Here is a 14,854-nt window from a genome sequence, read left to right as displayed (position 1 = left end):
AAAAATTATTCCTTAAGAGGCGGGTTACCGTTCTTTTAGAATATTGAATTATGTCTTGTGAGTGAAATGCATTACAAAAATTCAACTCTAAATAGAATTTTCTTCTCTCTCCTCTTTGTTATAATTCTCATTTGCCTTATTCATTCATTGCATTGCTTTGCAATTCTGCAAAATACCAAGTGCTTTTTTCTTTATGAGATGAAGCATTCTAAAGTGAACAGGACACTACTCTTGTTTTGAAACTGTATTTAATATTTACCTGAAAAAATTCAATTCTATAAGTTTGGAGCAAAAATGAGGGGCTGCTGAGATTTGAAATCAGCATTTCCTGTTTACGAGACAGGCGCTTTAACCACTAAGCCACAGCACCTCTTACTCTTAAAATGATTGAATAACTGACTTAGTTGCCATTATTGCTTTTCAATACCTTCTGTGGAGTCTTTTTTTATCTGTGTTATTACGTTAAACATAAAAGAATTCCCCATCACTTAAGAAGAGTACCTAAGATTTAGTTAAAAAGTATTCATAAAAGTAGACTACATTTTTCAGTGGCTCACAAATTATTATTGTAGAGGATTGTATCACTTTTCTTCTTCAACTCTAGCACTTTATTTTATATTTATCTTCCTCTTTGATATACCCTTCATTTTACATTCACAGTCTTGCTTCTGTCATCTCGAAAATACTCAGAATTTTATTTAGTATTAAGATGAACTGTTCAATAGTAAGTTACTCAAATTTTTCATTTTAACATTATATCAAAGGATCATCTAATTAAAATAATCTGTAATTTAACTATGAAAAAGAGCACGGTGTTGTGGAGATTTGAACTCAGGATCTCCTGTTTATAAGACGGGCAGTCAAAGCAACTAAGCCAGAGAACTTTCATGACAAAGTTTACTGCAATTGCTAGTAGAATGGAGTGCAGTAGAAATCTGTTTTTTTTATTTTCTTTTCTAAGTTGATACAACTCTGTTGTCAAACTCTATAGGTGAGAAAATCTAATTTATTTAAGAATACTTCCTTAATGAGTGACTTACCCTACTTATAGAAGATTGAATTATGTGTTGTGAGTAAAATGTATTGGTTAAATTGAACTCTTAATTTATTTGTCGTCTCTTTCCTTTTCTTTGACATTCTCTTTTCCCCTATTCATTTATGGTATTACTTTCGAATTCTGCAGAACACCAAGTGTTTGTTTCATTTGGAGATCAAGCATTCTAAAGTCAACAGAACACTACTCTTGTTTTTAAGCTTTATTGAACGTTTACTTGAAGAAATTGAATTTTAAAAGTTTGGACTAAATCTAAATTGTTGCTGGAATTTAAACACAGGACATCCTAGTTATGAGACAGGAGCTTTGACCACTAAACAACAGCACCTACTTATCTTACAAATATTGAATAACTGACTTAGTGGAGATGACTTGTCCTCAGCGCCTTTAGTGCAGTCTTCTTTATCTGTGGTGAAACGTTGAACAAAAAAGGATTCCCCATCACTTAACAAGAATACCTACATTTTAGTTAACAAGTACTTATAAAAGTAGATTACATTTTTGAGTGGTTTACAAATAATAATTGTAGAGGAATACATCAGTTGCCTTCACCTCTAAGGTTTTAGTTCATATATACCTTGCTATTTGATTTACTCTTCATTTTACATTCAAAGTTTTGCTTCTGTTACCATGAAAATTCTCTGAATTTTATTTAATATTAAGATGAACTGTCTATTAGAAAGATGACTCAGATTTTTCATTTTTTTATTGTAGCAGAGAGTATCTAAGGAAACTGATCTGTAATTTAAGAATAAAAATATCAAGGTGCTGCTGAGATTTCAACTCAGGATCTCCAGTTTACTAGAAAGGCGCTTTAACCAGCTAAGCCACATCACCTGCTTGACCAATGTCACTGGAATAGTTAGCTGAATGGAGTGAAATAGAAATCGTTTTTTTTTTCATTTTCTTTTCTAAGTTCCCACAACTCTCTTCTGAAACACTATAGGTGAGAACACTAAATTTATTTAAAAATTCTTCCTTAAGAGGTGGCTTACCATTCTTTTAGAATATTGAATGATGTCTTGTGAGTGAAATGCATTACAAAAATTCAACTCTAAATTGAATGTTCTTCTCTTTCCTCTTTGTTATAATTCTCATTTCCCTTATTCATTCATTGCATTGCTTTGAAATTCTGCAAAATACCAAGTGCTTTTTTCATTATGAGATGAAGCATTCTAAAGTGAACAGGACACTACTCTTGTTTTGAAACTGTATTTAATATTTACTTGAAAAAATTCAATTCTATAAGTTTGGAGCAAAAGTGATATGCTGTTGAGATTTGAACTCAGGATTTCCTGTTTAAGAGACAGGCGCTTTAACCACTAAGCCACAGCACCTCTTACTCTTAAAATGATTGAATAACTGCCTTAGTTGCCATTATTGCTTTTCAATACCTTCGGTGGAGTCTTTTTTTATCTGTGTTATTACGTTAAACATAAAAGAATTCCCCATCACTTAAGAAGAGTACCTAAGATTTAGTTAAAAAGTATTCATAAAAGTAGACTACATTTTTCAGTGGCTCACAAATTATTATTGTAGAGGATTGTATCACTTTTCTTCTTCAACTCTAGCACTTTATTTTATATTTATCTTCCTCTTTGATATACCCTTCATTTTACATTCACAGTCTTGCTTCTGTCATCTCGAAAATACTCGGAATTTTATTTAGTATTAAGATGAACTGTTCAATAGTAAGTTACTCAAATGTTTCATTTTAACATTATATCAAAGGATCATCTAATGAAAATAATCTGTTATTTAACTATGAAAAAGAGCACAGTGTTGTGGAGATTTGAACTTAGGATCTCCTGTTTATTAGACGGGCAGTAAAAGCAACTAAGCCAGAGAACTTTCATGACAAAGTTTACTGCAATTGCTAGTAGAATGGAGTGCAGTAGAAATCTGTTTTTTTTAATTTTATTTTCTAAGTTGATACAACTCTGTTGTCAAACTCTATAGGTGAGAAGATCAAATTTATTTAAGAATACTTCCTTAATGAGTGACTTACCCTACTTATAGAAAATTGAATTATGTGTTGTGAGTAAAATGCATTGGTTAAATTGAACTCTTAATTTATTTGTCGTCTCTTTCCTTTTCTTTGACATTCTCTTTTCCCCTATTCATTTATGGTATTACTTTCGAATTCTGCAAAACACCAAGTGTTTGTTTCATTTTGAGATCAATCATTCTAAAGTCAACAGAACACTACTCTTGTTTTTAAACTTTATTGAACGTTTACTTGAAGAAATTGAATTTTAAAAGTTTGGACTAAATCTAAATTGTTGCTGGAATTTAAACACAGGACATCCTAGTTATGAGACAGGAGCTTTGACCACTAAACAACAGCAGCTACTTATCTTACAAATATTGAATAACTGACTTAGTGGAGATGACTTGTCCTCAGTGCCTTTAGTGGAGTCTTCTTTATCTGTGGTGAAACGTTGAACAAAAAAGGATTCCCCATCACTTAACAAGAATACCTACATTTTAGTTAACAAGTACTTATAAAAGTAGATTACATTTTTGAGTGGTTTACAAATAATAATTGTAGAGGAATACATCAGTTGCCTTCACCTCTAAGGTTTTAGTTCATATATACCTTGCTATTTGATTTACTCTTCATTTTACATTCAAAGTTTTGCTTCTGTTACCATGAAAATTCTCTGAATTTTATTTAATATTAAGATGAACTGTATATTAGTAAGATGACTCAGATTTTTCATTTTTTTATTGTATCAGAGAGTATCTAAGGAAACTGATCTGTAATTTAAGAATAAAAATATCAAGGTGCTGCTGAGATTTGAACTCAGGATCTCCTGTTTACTAGACAGGCGCTTTAACCAGCTAAGCCACAGCACCTGCTTGACAAATATCACTGGAATAGTTAGCTGAATGGAGTGAAATAGAAATCCTTTTTTTTTCATTTTCTTTTCTAAGTTCCCACAACCCTCTTCTTAAACACTATAGGTGAGAACACTAAATGTATTTAAAAATTATTCCTTAAGAGGTGGGTTACCGTTCTTTTAGAATATTGAATTATGTCTTGTGAGTGAAATGCATTACAAAAATTCAACTCTAAATAGAATTTTCTTCTCTCTCCTCTTTGTTATAATTCTCATTTCCCTTATTCATTCATTGCATTGCTTTGCAATTCTGCAAAATACCAAGTGCTTTTTTCTTTATGAGATGAAGCATTCTAAAGTGAACAGGACACTACTCTTGTTTTGAAACTGTATTTAATATTTACCTGAAAAAATTCAATTCTATAAGTTTGGAGCAAAAATGAGGGGCTGCTGAGATTTGAAATCAGCATTTCCTGTTTACGAGACAGGCGCTTTAACCACTAAGCAACAGCACCTCTTACTCTTAAAATGATTGAATAACTGACTTAGTTGCCATTATTGCTTTTCAATACCTTCTGTGGAGTCTTTTTTTATCTGTGTTATTACGTTAAACATAAAAGAATTCCCCATCACTTAAGAAGAGTACCTAAGATTTAGTTAAAAAGTATTCATAAAAGTAGACTACATTTTTCAGTGGCTCACAAATTATTATTGTAGAGGATTGTATCACTTTTCTTCTTCAACTCTAGCACTTTATTTTATATTTATCTTCCTCTTTGATATACCCTTCATTTTACATTCACAGTCTTGCTTCTGTCATCTCGAAAATACTCGGAATTTTATTTAGTATTAAGATGAACTGTTCAATAGTAAGTTACTCAAATGTTTCATTTTAACATTATATCAAAGGATCATCTAATGAAAATAATCTGTTATTTAACTATGAAAAAGAGCACAGTGTTGTGGAGATTTGAACTTAGGATCTCCTGTTTATTAGACGGGCAGTAAAAGCAACTAAGCCAGAGAACTTTCATGACAAAGTTTACTGCAATTGCTAGTAGAATGGAGTGCAGTAGAAATCTGTTTTTTTTAATTTTATTTTCTAAGTTGATACAACTCTGTTGTCAAACTCTATAGGTGAGAAGATCAAATTTATTTAAGAATACTTCCTTAATGAGTGACTTACCCTACTTATAGAAAATTGAATTATGTGTTGTGAGTAAAATGCATTGGTTAAATTGAACTCTTAATTTATTTGTCGTCTCTTTCCTTTTCTTTGACATTCTCTTTTCCCCTATTCATTTATGGTATTACTTTCGAATTCTGCAAAACACCAAGTGTTTGTTTCATTTTGAGATCAATCATTCTAAAGTCAACAGAACACTACTCTTGTTTTTAAACTTTATTGAACGTTTACTTGAAGAAATTGAATTTTAAAAGTTTGGACTAAATCTAAATTGTTGCTGGAATTTAAACACAGGACATCCTAGTTATGAGACAGGAGCTTTGACCACTAAACAACAGCAGCTACTTATCTTACAAATATTGAATAACTGACTTAGTGGAGATGACTTGTCCTCAGTGCCTTTAGTGGAGTCTTCTTTATCTGTGGTGAAACGTTGAACAAAAAAGGATTCCCCATCACTTAACAAGAATACCTACATTTTAGTTAACAAGTACTTATAAAAGTAGATTACATTTTTGAGTGGTTTACAAATAATAATTGTAGAGGAATACATCAGTTGCCTTCACCTCTAAGGTTTTAGTTCATATATACCTTGCTATTTGATTTACTCTTCATTTTACATTCAAAGTTTTGCTTCTGTTACCATGAAAATTCTCTGAATTTTATTTAATATTAAGATGAACTGTATATTAGTAAGATGACTCAGATTTTTCATTTTTTTATTGTATCAGAGAGTATCTAAGGAAACTGATCTGTAATTTAAGAATAAAAATATCAAGGTGCTGCTGAGATTTGAACTCAGGATCTCCTGTTTACTAGACAGGCGCTTTAACCAGCTAAGCCACAGCACCTGCTTGACAAATATCACTGGAATAGTTAGCTGAATGGAGTGAAAAAGAAATCCTTTTTTTTTCATTTTCTTTTCTAAGTTCCCACAACCCTCTTCTTAAACACTATAGGTGAGAACACTAAATGTATTTAAAAATTATTCCTTAAGAGGTGGGTTACCGTTCTTTTAGAATATTGAATTATGTCTTGTGAGTGAAATGCATTACAAAAATTCAACTCTAAATAGAATTTTCTTCTCTCTCCTCTTTGTTATAATTCTCATTTCCCTTATTCATTCATTGCATTGCTTTGCAATTCTGCAAAATACCAAGTGCTTTTTTCTTTATGAGATGAAGCATTCTAAAGTGAACAGGACACTACTCTTGTTTTGAAACTGTATTTAATATTTACCTGAAAAAATTCAATTCTATAAGTTTGGAGCAAAAATGAGGGGCTGCAGAGATTTGAAATCAGCATTTCCTGTTTACGAGACAGGCGCTTTAACCACTAAGCCACAGCACCTCTTACTCTTAAAATGATTGAATAACTGACTTAGTTGCCATTATTGCTTTTCAATACCTTCTGTGGAGTCTTTTTTTATCTGTGTTATTACGTTAAACATAAAAGAATTCCCCATCACTTAAGAAGAGTACCTAAGATTTAGTTAAAAAGTATTCATAAAAGTAGACTACATTTTTCAGTGGCTCACAAATTATTATTGTAGAGGATTGTATCACTTTTCTTCTTCAACTCTAGCACTTTATTTTATATTTATCTTCCTCTTTGATATACCCTTCATTTTACATTCACAGTCTTGCTTCTGTCATCTCGAAAATACTCGGAATTTTATTTAGTATTAAGATGAACTGTTACATAGTAAGTTACTCAAATTTTTCATTTTAACATTATATCAAAGGATCATCTAATTAAAATAATATGTAATTTAACTATGAAAAAGAGCACGGTGTTGTGGAGATTTGAACTCAGGATCTCCTGTTTATAAGAGGGGCAGTAAAAGCAACTAAGCCAGAGAACTTTCATGACAAAGTTTACTGCAATTGCTAGTAGAATGGAGTGCAGTAGAAATCTGTTTTTTTTAATTTTATTTTCTAAGTTGATACAACTCTGTTGTCAAACTCTATAGGTGAGAAGATCAAATTTATTTAAGAATACTTCCTTAATGAGTGACTTACCCTACTTATAGAAAATTGAATTATGTGTTGTGAGTAAAATGCATTGGTTAAATTGAACTCTTAATTTATTTGTCGTCTCTTTCCTTTTCTTTGACATTCTCTTTTCCCCTATTCATTTATGGTATTACTTTCGAATTCTGCAAAACACCAAGTGTTTGTTTCATTTGGAGATCAAGCATTCTAAAGTCAACAGAACACTACTCTTGTTTTTAATCTTTATTGAACGTTTACTTGAAGAAATTGAATTTTAAAAGTTTGGACTAAATCTAAATTGTTGCTGGAATTTAAACACAGGACATCCTAGTTATGAGACAGGAGCTTTGACCACTAAACAACAGCACCTACTTATCTTACAAATATTGAATAACTGACTTAGTGGAGATGACTTGTCCTCAGTGCCTTTAGTGGAGTCTTCTTTATCTGTGGTGAAACGTTGAACAAAAAAGGATTCCCCATCACTTAACAAGAATACCTACATTTTAGTTAACAAGTACTTATAAAAGTAGATTGCATTTTTGAGTGGTTTACAAATAATAATTGTAGAGGAATACATCAGTTGTCTTCAACTCTAAGGTTTTAGTACATATATACCTTGCTATTTGATTTACTCTTCATTTTACATTCAAAGTTTTGCTTCTGTTACCATGAAAATTCTCTGAATTTTATTTAATATTAAGATGAACTGTATATTAGTAAGATGACTCAGATTTTTCATTTTTTTATTGTATCAGAGAGTATCTAAGGAAACTGATCTGTAATTTAAGAATAAAAATATCAAGGTGCTGCTGAGATTTGAACTCAGGATCTCCTGTTTACTAGACAGGCGCTTTAACCAGCTAAGCCACAGCACCTGCTTGACAAATATCACTGGAATAGTTAGCTGAATGGAGTGAAATAGAAATCCTTTTTTTTTCATTTTCTTTTCTAAGTTCCCACAACCCTCTTCTTAAACACTATAGGTGAGAACACTAAATGTATTTAAAAATTATTCCTTAAGAGGTGGGTTACCGTTCTTTTAGAATATTGAATTATGTCTTGTGAGTGAAATGCATTACAAAAATTCAACTCTAAATAGAATTTTCTTCTCTCTCCTCTTTGTTATAATTCTCATTTCCCTTATTCATTCATTGCATTGCTTTGCAATTCTGCAAAATACCAAGTGCTTTTTTCTTTATGAGATGAAGCATTCTAAAGTGAACAGGACACTACTCTTGTTTTGAAACTGTATTTAATATTTACCTGAAAAAATTCAATTCTATAAGTTTGGAGCAAAAATGAGGGGCTGCAGAGATTTGAAATCAGCATTTCCTGTTTACGAGACAGGCGCTTTAACCACTAAGCCAGAGCACCTCTTACTCTTAAAATGATTGAATAACTGACTTAGTTGCCATTATTGCTTTTCAATACCTTCTGTGGAGTCTTTTTTTATCTGTGTTATTACGTTAAACATAAAAGAATTCCCCATCACTTAAGAAGAGTACCTAAGATTTAGTTAAAAAGTATTCATAAAAGTAGACTACATTTTTCAGTGGCTCACAAATTATTATTGTAGAGGATTGTATCACTTTTCTTCTTCAACTCTAGCACTTTATTTTATATTTATCTTCCTCTTTGATATACCCTTCATTTTACATTCACAGTCTTGCTTCTGTCATCTCGAAAATACTCGGAATTTTATTTAGTATTAAGATGAACTGTTACATAGTAAGTTACTCAAATTTTTCATTTTAACATTATATCAAAGGATCATCTAATTAAAATAATCTGTAATTTAACTATGAAAAAGAGCACGGTGTTGTGGAGATTTGAACTCAGGATCTCCTGTTTATAAGACGGGCAGTCAAAGCAACTAAGCCAGAGAACTTTCATGACAAAAGTTTACTGCAATTGCTAGAAGAATGGAGTGCAGTAGAAATCTGTTTTTTTAAATTTTATTTTCTAAGTTGATACAACTCTGTTGTCAAACTCTATAGGTGAGAAGATCAAATTTATTTAAGAATACTTCCTTAATGAGTGACTTACCCTACTTATAGAAAATTGAATTATGTGTTGTGAGTAAAATGCATTGGTTAAATTGAACTCTTAATTTATTTGTCGTCTCTTTCCTTTTCTTTGACATTCTCTTTTCCCCTATTCATTTATGGTATTACTTTCGAATTCTGCAAAACACCAAGTGTTTGTTTCATTTGGAGATCAAGCATTCTAAAGTCAACAGAACACTACTCTTGTTTTTAATCTTTATTGAACGTTTACTTGAAGAAATTGAATTTTAAAAGTTTGGACTAAATCTAAATTGTTGCTGGAATTTAAACACAGGACATCCTAGTTATGAGACAGGAGCTTTGACCACTAAACAACAGCACCTACTTATCTTACAAATATTGAATAACTGACTTAGTGGAGATGACTTGTCCTCAGTGCCTTTAGTGGAGTCTTCTTTATCTGTGGTGAAACGTTGAACAAAAAAGGATTCCCCATCACTTAACAAGAATACCTACATTTTAGTTAACAAGTACTTATAAAAGTAGATTGCATTTTTGAGTGGTTTACAAATAATAATTGTAGAGGAATACATCAGTTGTCTTCAACTCTAAGGTTTTAGTTCATATATACCTTGCTATTTGATTTACTCTTCATTTTACATTCAAAGTTTTGCTTCTGTTACCATGAAAATTCTCTGAATTTTATTTAATATTAAGATGAACTGTATATTAGTAAGATGACTCAGATTTTTCATTTTTTAATTGTATCAGAGAGTATCTAAGGAAACTGATCTGTAATTTAAGAATAAAAATATTAAGGTGCTGCTGAGATTTGAACTCAAGATCTCCTGTTTACTAGACAGGTACTTTAACCAGCTAAGCCACGGCACCTGCTTGACAAATGTCACTGGAATAGTTAGCTGAATGGAGTGAAATAGAAATCATTTTTTTTTCATTTTCTTTTCTAAGTTCCCACAACCCTCTTCTTAAACACTATAGGTGAGAACACTAAATGTATTTAAAAATTATTCCTTAAGAGGTGGGTTACCGTTCTTTTAGAATATTGAATTATGTCTTGTGAGTGAAATGCATTACAAAAATTCAACTCTAAATTGAATTTTCTTCTCTTTCCTCTTTGTTATAATTCTCATTTCCCTTGTTCATTCATTGCATTGCTTTGCAATTCTGCAAAATACAAAGTGCTTTTTTCATTATGAGATGAAGCATTCTAAAGTGAACAGGACACTACTCTTGTTTTGAAACTGTATTTAATATTTACTTGAAAAAATTCAATTCTATAAGTTTGGAGCAAAACTGAGGTGCTGCTGAGATTTGAACTCATGATTTCCTGTTTACGAGACAGGCGCTTTAACCACTAAGCCACAGCACCTCTTACTCTTAAAATGATTGAATAACTGACTTAGTTGCCATTATTGCTTTTCAATACCTTCTGTGGAGTCTTTTTTTATCTGTGTTATTACGTTAAACATAAAAGAATTCCCCATCACTTAAGAAGAGTACCTAAGATTTAGTTAAAAAGTATTCATAAAAGTAGACTACATTTTTCAGTGGCTCACAAATTATTATTGTAGAGGATTGTATCACTTTTCTTCTTCAACTCTAGCACTTTATTTTATATTTATCTTCCTCTTTGATATACCCTTCATTTTACATTCACAGTCTTGCTTCTGTCATCTCGAAAATACTCGGAATTTTATTTAGTATTAAGATGAACTGTTACATAGTAAGTTACTCAAATTTTTCATTTTAACATTATATCAAAGGATCATCTAATTAAAATAATATGTAATTTAACTATGAAAAAGAGCACGGTGTTGTGGAGATTTGAACTCAGGATCTCCTGTTTATAAGAGGGGCAGTAAAAGCAACTAAGCCAGAGAACTTTCATGACAAAGTTTACTGCAATTGCTAGTAGAATGGAGTGCAGTAGAAATCTGTTTTTTTTAATTTTATTTTCTAAGTTGATACAACTCTGTTGTCAAACTCTATAGGTGAGAAGATCAAATTTATTTAAGAATACTTCCTTAATGAGTGACTTACCCTACTTATAGAAAATTGAATTATGTGTTGTGAGTAAAATGCATTGGTTAAATTGAACTCTTAATTTATTTGTCGTCTCTTTCCTTTTCTTTGACATTCTCTTTTCCCCTATTCATTTATGGTATTACTTTCGAATTCTGCAAAACACCAAGTGTTTGTTTCATTTGGAGATCAAGCATTCTAAAGTCAACAGAACACTACTCTTGTTTTTAATCTTTATTGAACGTTTACTTGAAGAAATTGAATTTTAAAAGTTTGGACTAAATCTAAATTGTTGCTGGAATTTAAACACAGGACATCCTAGTTATGAGACAGGAGCTTTGACCACTAAACAACAGCACCTACTTATCTTACAAATATTGAATAACTGACTTAGTGGAGATGACTTGTCCTCAGTGCCTTTAGTGGAGTCTTCTTTATCTGTGGTGAAACGTTGAACAAAAAAGGATTCCCCATCACTTAACAAGAATACCTACATTTTAGTTAACAAGTACTTATAAAAGTAGATTGCATTTTTGAGTGGTTTACAAATAATAATTGTAGAGGAATACATCAGTTGTCTTCAACTCTAAGGTTTTAGTACATATATACCTTGCTATTTGATTTACTCTTCATTTTACATTCAAAGTTTTGCTTCTGCTCCCAAGAAAATTCTCTGAATTTTATTTAATATTAAGATGAACTGTATATTAGTAAGATGACTCAGATTTTTCATTTTTTTATTGTATCAGAGAGTATCTAAGGAAACTGATCTGTAATTTAAGAATAAAAATATCAAGGTGCTGCTGAGATTTGAACTCAGGATCTCCTGTTTACTAGACAGGCGCTTTAACCAGCTAAGCCACAGCACCTGCTTGACAAATATCACTGGAATAGTTAGCTGAATGGAGTGAAATAGAAATCCTTTTTTTTTCATTTTCTTTTCTAAGTTCCCACAACCCTCTTCTTAAACACTATAGGTGAGAACACTAAATGTATTTAAAAATTATTCCTTAAGAGGTGGGTTACCGTTCTTTTAGAATATTGAATTATGTCTTGTGAGTGAAATGCATTACAAAAATTCAACTCTAAATAGAATTTTCTTCTCTCTCCTCTTTGTTATAATTCTCATTTCCCTTATTCATTCATTGCATTGCTTTGCAATTCTGCAAAATACCAAGTGCTTTTTTCTTTATGAGATGAAGCATTCTAAAGTGAACAGGACACTACTCTTGTTTTGAAACTGTATTTAATATTTACCTGAAAAAATTCAATTCTATAAGTTTGGAGCAAAAATGAGGGGCTGCTGAGATTTGAAATCAGCATTTCCTGTTTACGAGACAGGCGCTTTAACCACTAAGCCACAGCACCTCTTACTCTTAAAATGATTGAATAACTGACTTAGTTGCCATTATTGCTTTTCAATACCTTCTGTGGAGTCTTTTTTTATCTGTGTTATTACGTTAAACATAAAAGAATTCCCCATCACTTAAGAAGAGTACCTAAGATTTAGTTAAAAAGTATTCATAAAAGTAGACTACATTTTTCAGTGGCTCACAAATTATTATTGTAGAGGATTGTATCACTTTTCTTCTTCAACTCTAGCACTTTATTTTATATTTATCTTCCTCTTTGATATACCCTTCATTTTACATTCACAGTCTTGCTTCTGTCATCTCGAAAATACTCAGAATTTTATTTAGTATTAAGATGAACTGTTCAATAGTAAGTTACTCAAATTTTTCATTTTAACATTATATCAAAGGATCATCTAATTAAAATAATCTGTAATTTAACTATGAAAAAGAGCACGGTGTTGTGGAGATTTGAACTCAGGATCTCCTGTTTATAAGACGGGCAGTCAAAGCAACTAAGCCAGAGAACTTTCATGACAAAGTTTACTGCAATTGCTAGTAGAATGGAGTGCAGTAGAAATCTGTTTTTTTTATTTTCTTTTCTAAGTTGATACAACTCTGTTGTCAAACTCTATAGGTGAGAAAATCTAATTTATTTAAGAATACTTCCTTAATGAGTGACTTACCCTACTTATAGAAGATTGAATTATGTGTTGTGAGTAAAATGTATTGGTTAAATTGAACTCTTAATTTATTTGTCGTCTCTTTCCTTTTCTTTGACATTCTCTTTTCCCCTATTCATTTATGGTATTACTTTCGAATTCTGCAAAACACCAAGTGTTTGTTTCATTTGGAGATCAAGCATTCTAAAGTCAACAGAACACTACTCTTGTTTTTAAGCTTTATTGAACGTTTACTTGAAGAAATTGAATTTTAAAAGTTTGGACTAAATCTAAATTGTTGCTGGAATTTAAACACAGGACATCCTAGTTATGAGACAGGAGCTTTGACCACTAAACAACAGCACCTACTTATCTTACAAATATTGAATAACTGACTTAGTGGAGATGACTTGTCCTCAGTGCCTTTAGTGCAGTCTTCTTTATCTGTGGTGAAACGTTGAACAAAAAAGGATTCCCCATCACTTAACAAGAATACCTACATTTTAGTTAACAAGTACTTATAAAAGTAGATTACATTTTTCAGTGGTTTACAAATAATAATTGTAGAGGAATACATCAGTTGCCTTCACCTCTAAGGTTTTAGTTCATATATACCTTGCTATTTGATTTACTCTTCATTTTACATTCAAAGTTTTGCTTCTGTTACCATGAAAATTCTCTGAATTTTATTTAATATTAAGATGAACTGTCTATTAGAAAGATGACTCAGATTTTTCATTTTTTTATTGTATCAGAGAGTATCTAAGGAAACTGATCTGTAATTTAAGAATAAAAATATCAAGGTGCTGCTGAGATTTCAACTCAGGATCTCCAGTTTACTAGAAAGGCGCTTTAACCAGCTAAGCCACATCACCTGCTTGACCAATGTCACTGGAATAGTTAGCTGAATGGAGTGAAATAGAAATCGTTTTTTTTTTCATTTTCTTTTCTAAGTTCCCACAACTCTCTTCTGAAACACTATATGTGAGAACACTAAATTTATTTAAAAATTCTTCCTTAAGAGGTGGCTTACCATTCTTTTAGAATATTGAATGATGTCTTGTGAGTGAAATGCATTACAAAAATTCAACTCTAAATTGAATGTTCTTCTCTTTCCTCTTTGTTATAATTCTCATTTCCCTTATTCATTCATTGCATTGCTTTGAAATTCTGCAAAATACCAAGTGCTTTTTTCATTATGAGATGAAGCATTCTAAAGTGAACAGGACACTACTCTTGTTTTGAAACTGTATTTAATATTTACTTGAAAAAATTCAATTCTATAAGTTTGGAGCATAAGTGAGATGCTGCTGAGATTTGAACTCAGGATTTCCTGTTTAAGAGACAGGCGCTTTAACCACTAAGCCACAGCACCTCTTACTCTTAAAATGATTGAATAACTGACTTAGTTGCCATTATTGCTTTTCAATACCTTCGGTGGAGTCTTTTTTTATCTGTGTTATTACGTTAAACATAAAAGAATTCCCCATCACTTAAGAAGAGTACCTAAGATTTAGTTAAAAAGTATTCATAAAAGTAGACTACATTTTTCAGTGGCTCACAAATTATTATTGTAGAGGATTGTATCACTTTTCTTCTTCAACTCTAGCACTTTATTTTATATTTATCTTCCTCTTTGATATACCCTTCATTTTACATTCACAGTCTTGCTTCTGTCATCTCGAAAATACTCGGAATTTTATTTAGTATT

The 14,854-nt window shown here is 31.3% G+C and overlaps 6 non-coding genes across 6 annotated transcripts; all 6 read right to left on the bottom strand.

Annotated features, from left to right (window-relative positions):
- Positions 1-3,839: 3,839 nt before the first annotated feature.
- On the bottom strand, positions 3,840-3,913 carry TRNAT-AGU (transfer RNA threonine (anticodon AGU)). The gene has a single exon. It is a non-coding gene; the product is annotated as a tRNA-Thr (tRNA).
- A 1,947-nt stretch (positions 3,914-5,860) lies between these two features.
- Positions 5,861-5,934, bottom strand: TRNAT-AGU (transfer RNA threonine (anticodon AGU)). Its single transcript has one exon. It is a non-coding gene; the product is annotated as a tRNA-Thr (tRNA).
- A 1,947-nt stretch (positions 5,935-7,881) lies between these two features.
- Positions 7,882-7,955, bottom strand: TRNAT-AGU (transfer RNA threonine (anticodon AGU)). The gene has a single exon. It is a non-coding gene; the product is annotated as a tRNA-Thr (tRNA).
- A 1,948-nt stretch (positions 7,956-9,903) lies between these two features.
- TRNAT-AGU (transfer RNA threonine (anticodon AGU)) lies at positions 9,904-9,977 on the bottom strand. Its single transcript has one exon. It is a non-coding gene; the product is annotated as a tRNA-Thr (tRNA).
- A 426-nt stretch (positions 9,978-10,403) lies between these two features.
- On the bottom strand, positions 10,404-10,476 carry TRNAT-CGU (transfer RNA threonine (anticodon CGU)). The gene has a single exon. It is a non-coding gene; the product is annotated as a tRNA-Thr (tRNA).
- A 1,448-nt stretch (positions 10,477-11,924) lies between these two features.
- TRNAT-AGU (transfer RNA threonine (anticodon AGU)) lies at positions 11,925-11,998 on the bottom strand. The gene has a single exon. It is a non-coding gene; the product is annotated as a tRNA-Thr (tRNA).
- Positions 11,999-14,854: the final 2,856 nt, after the last annotated feature.

The sequence above is a fragment of the Pleurodeles waltl genome, chromosome 8, assembly GCF_031143425.1.
Source record: "Pleurodeles waltl isolate 20211129_DDA chromosome 8, aPleWal1.hap1.20221129, whole genome shotgun sequence".
Taxonomy (NCBI): domain Eukaryota; kingdom Metazoa; phylum Chordata; class Amphibia; order Caudata; family Salamandridae; genus Pleurodeles; species Pleurodeles waltl.
Note: the sequence above shows the minus strand (reverse complement) of the source record. Positions and strands in the feature narration are given on the sequence as shown.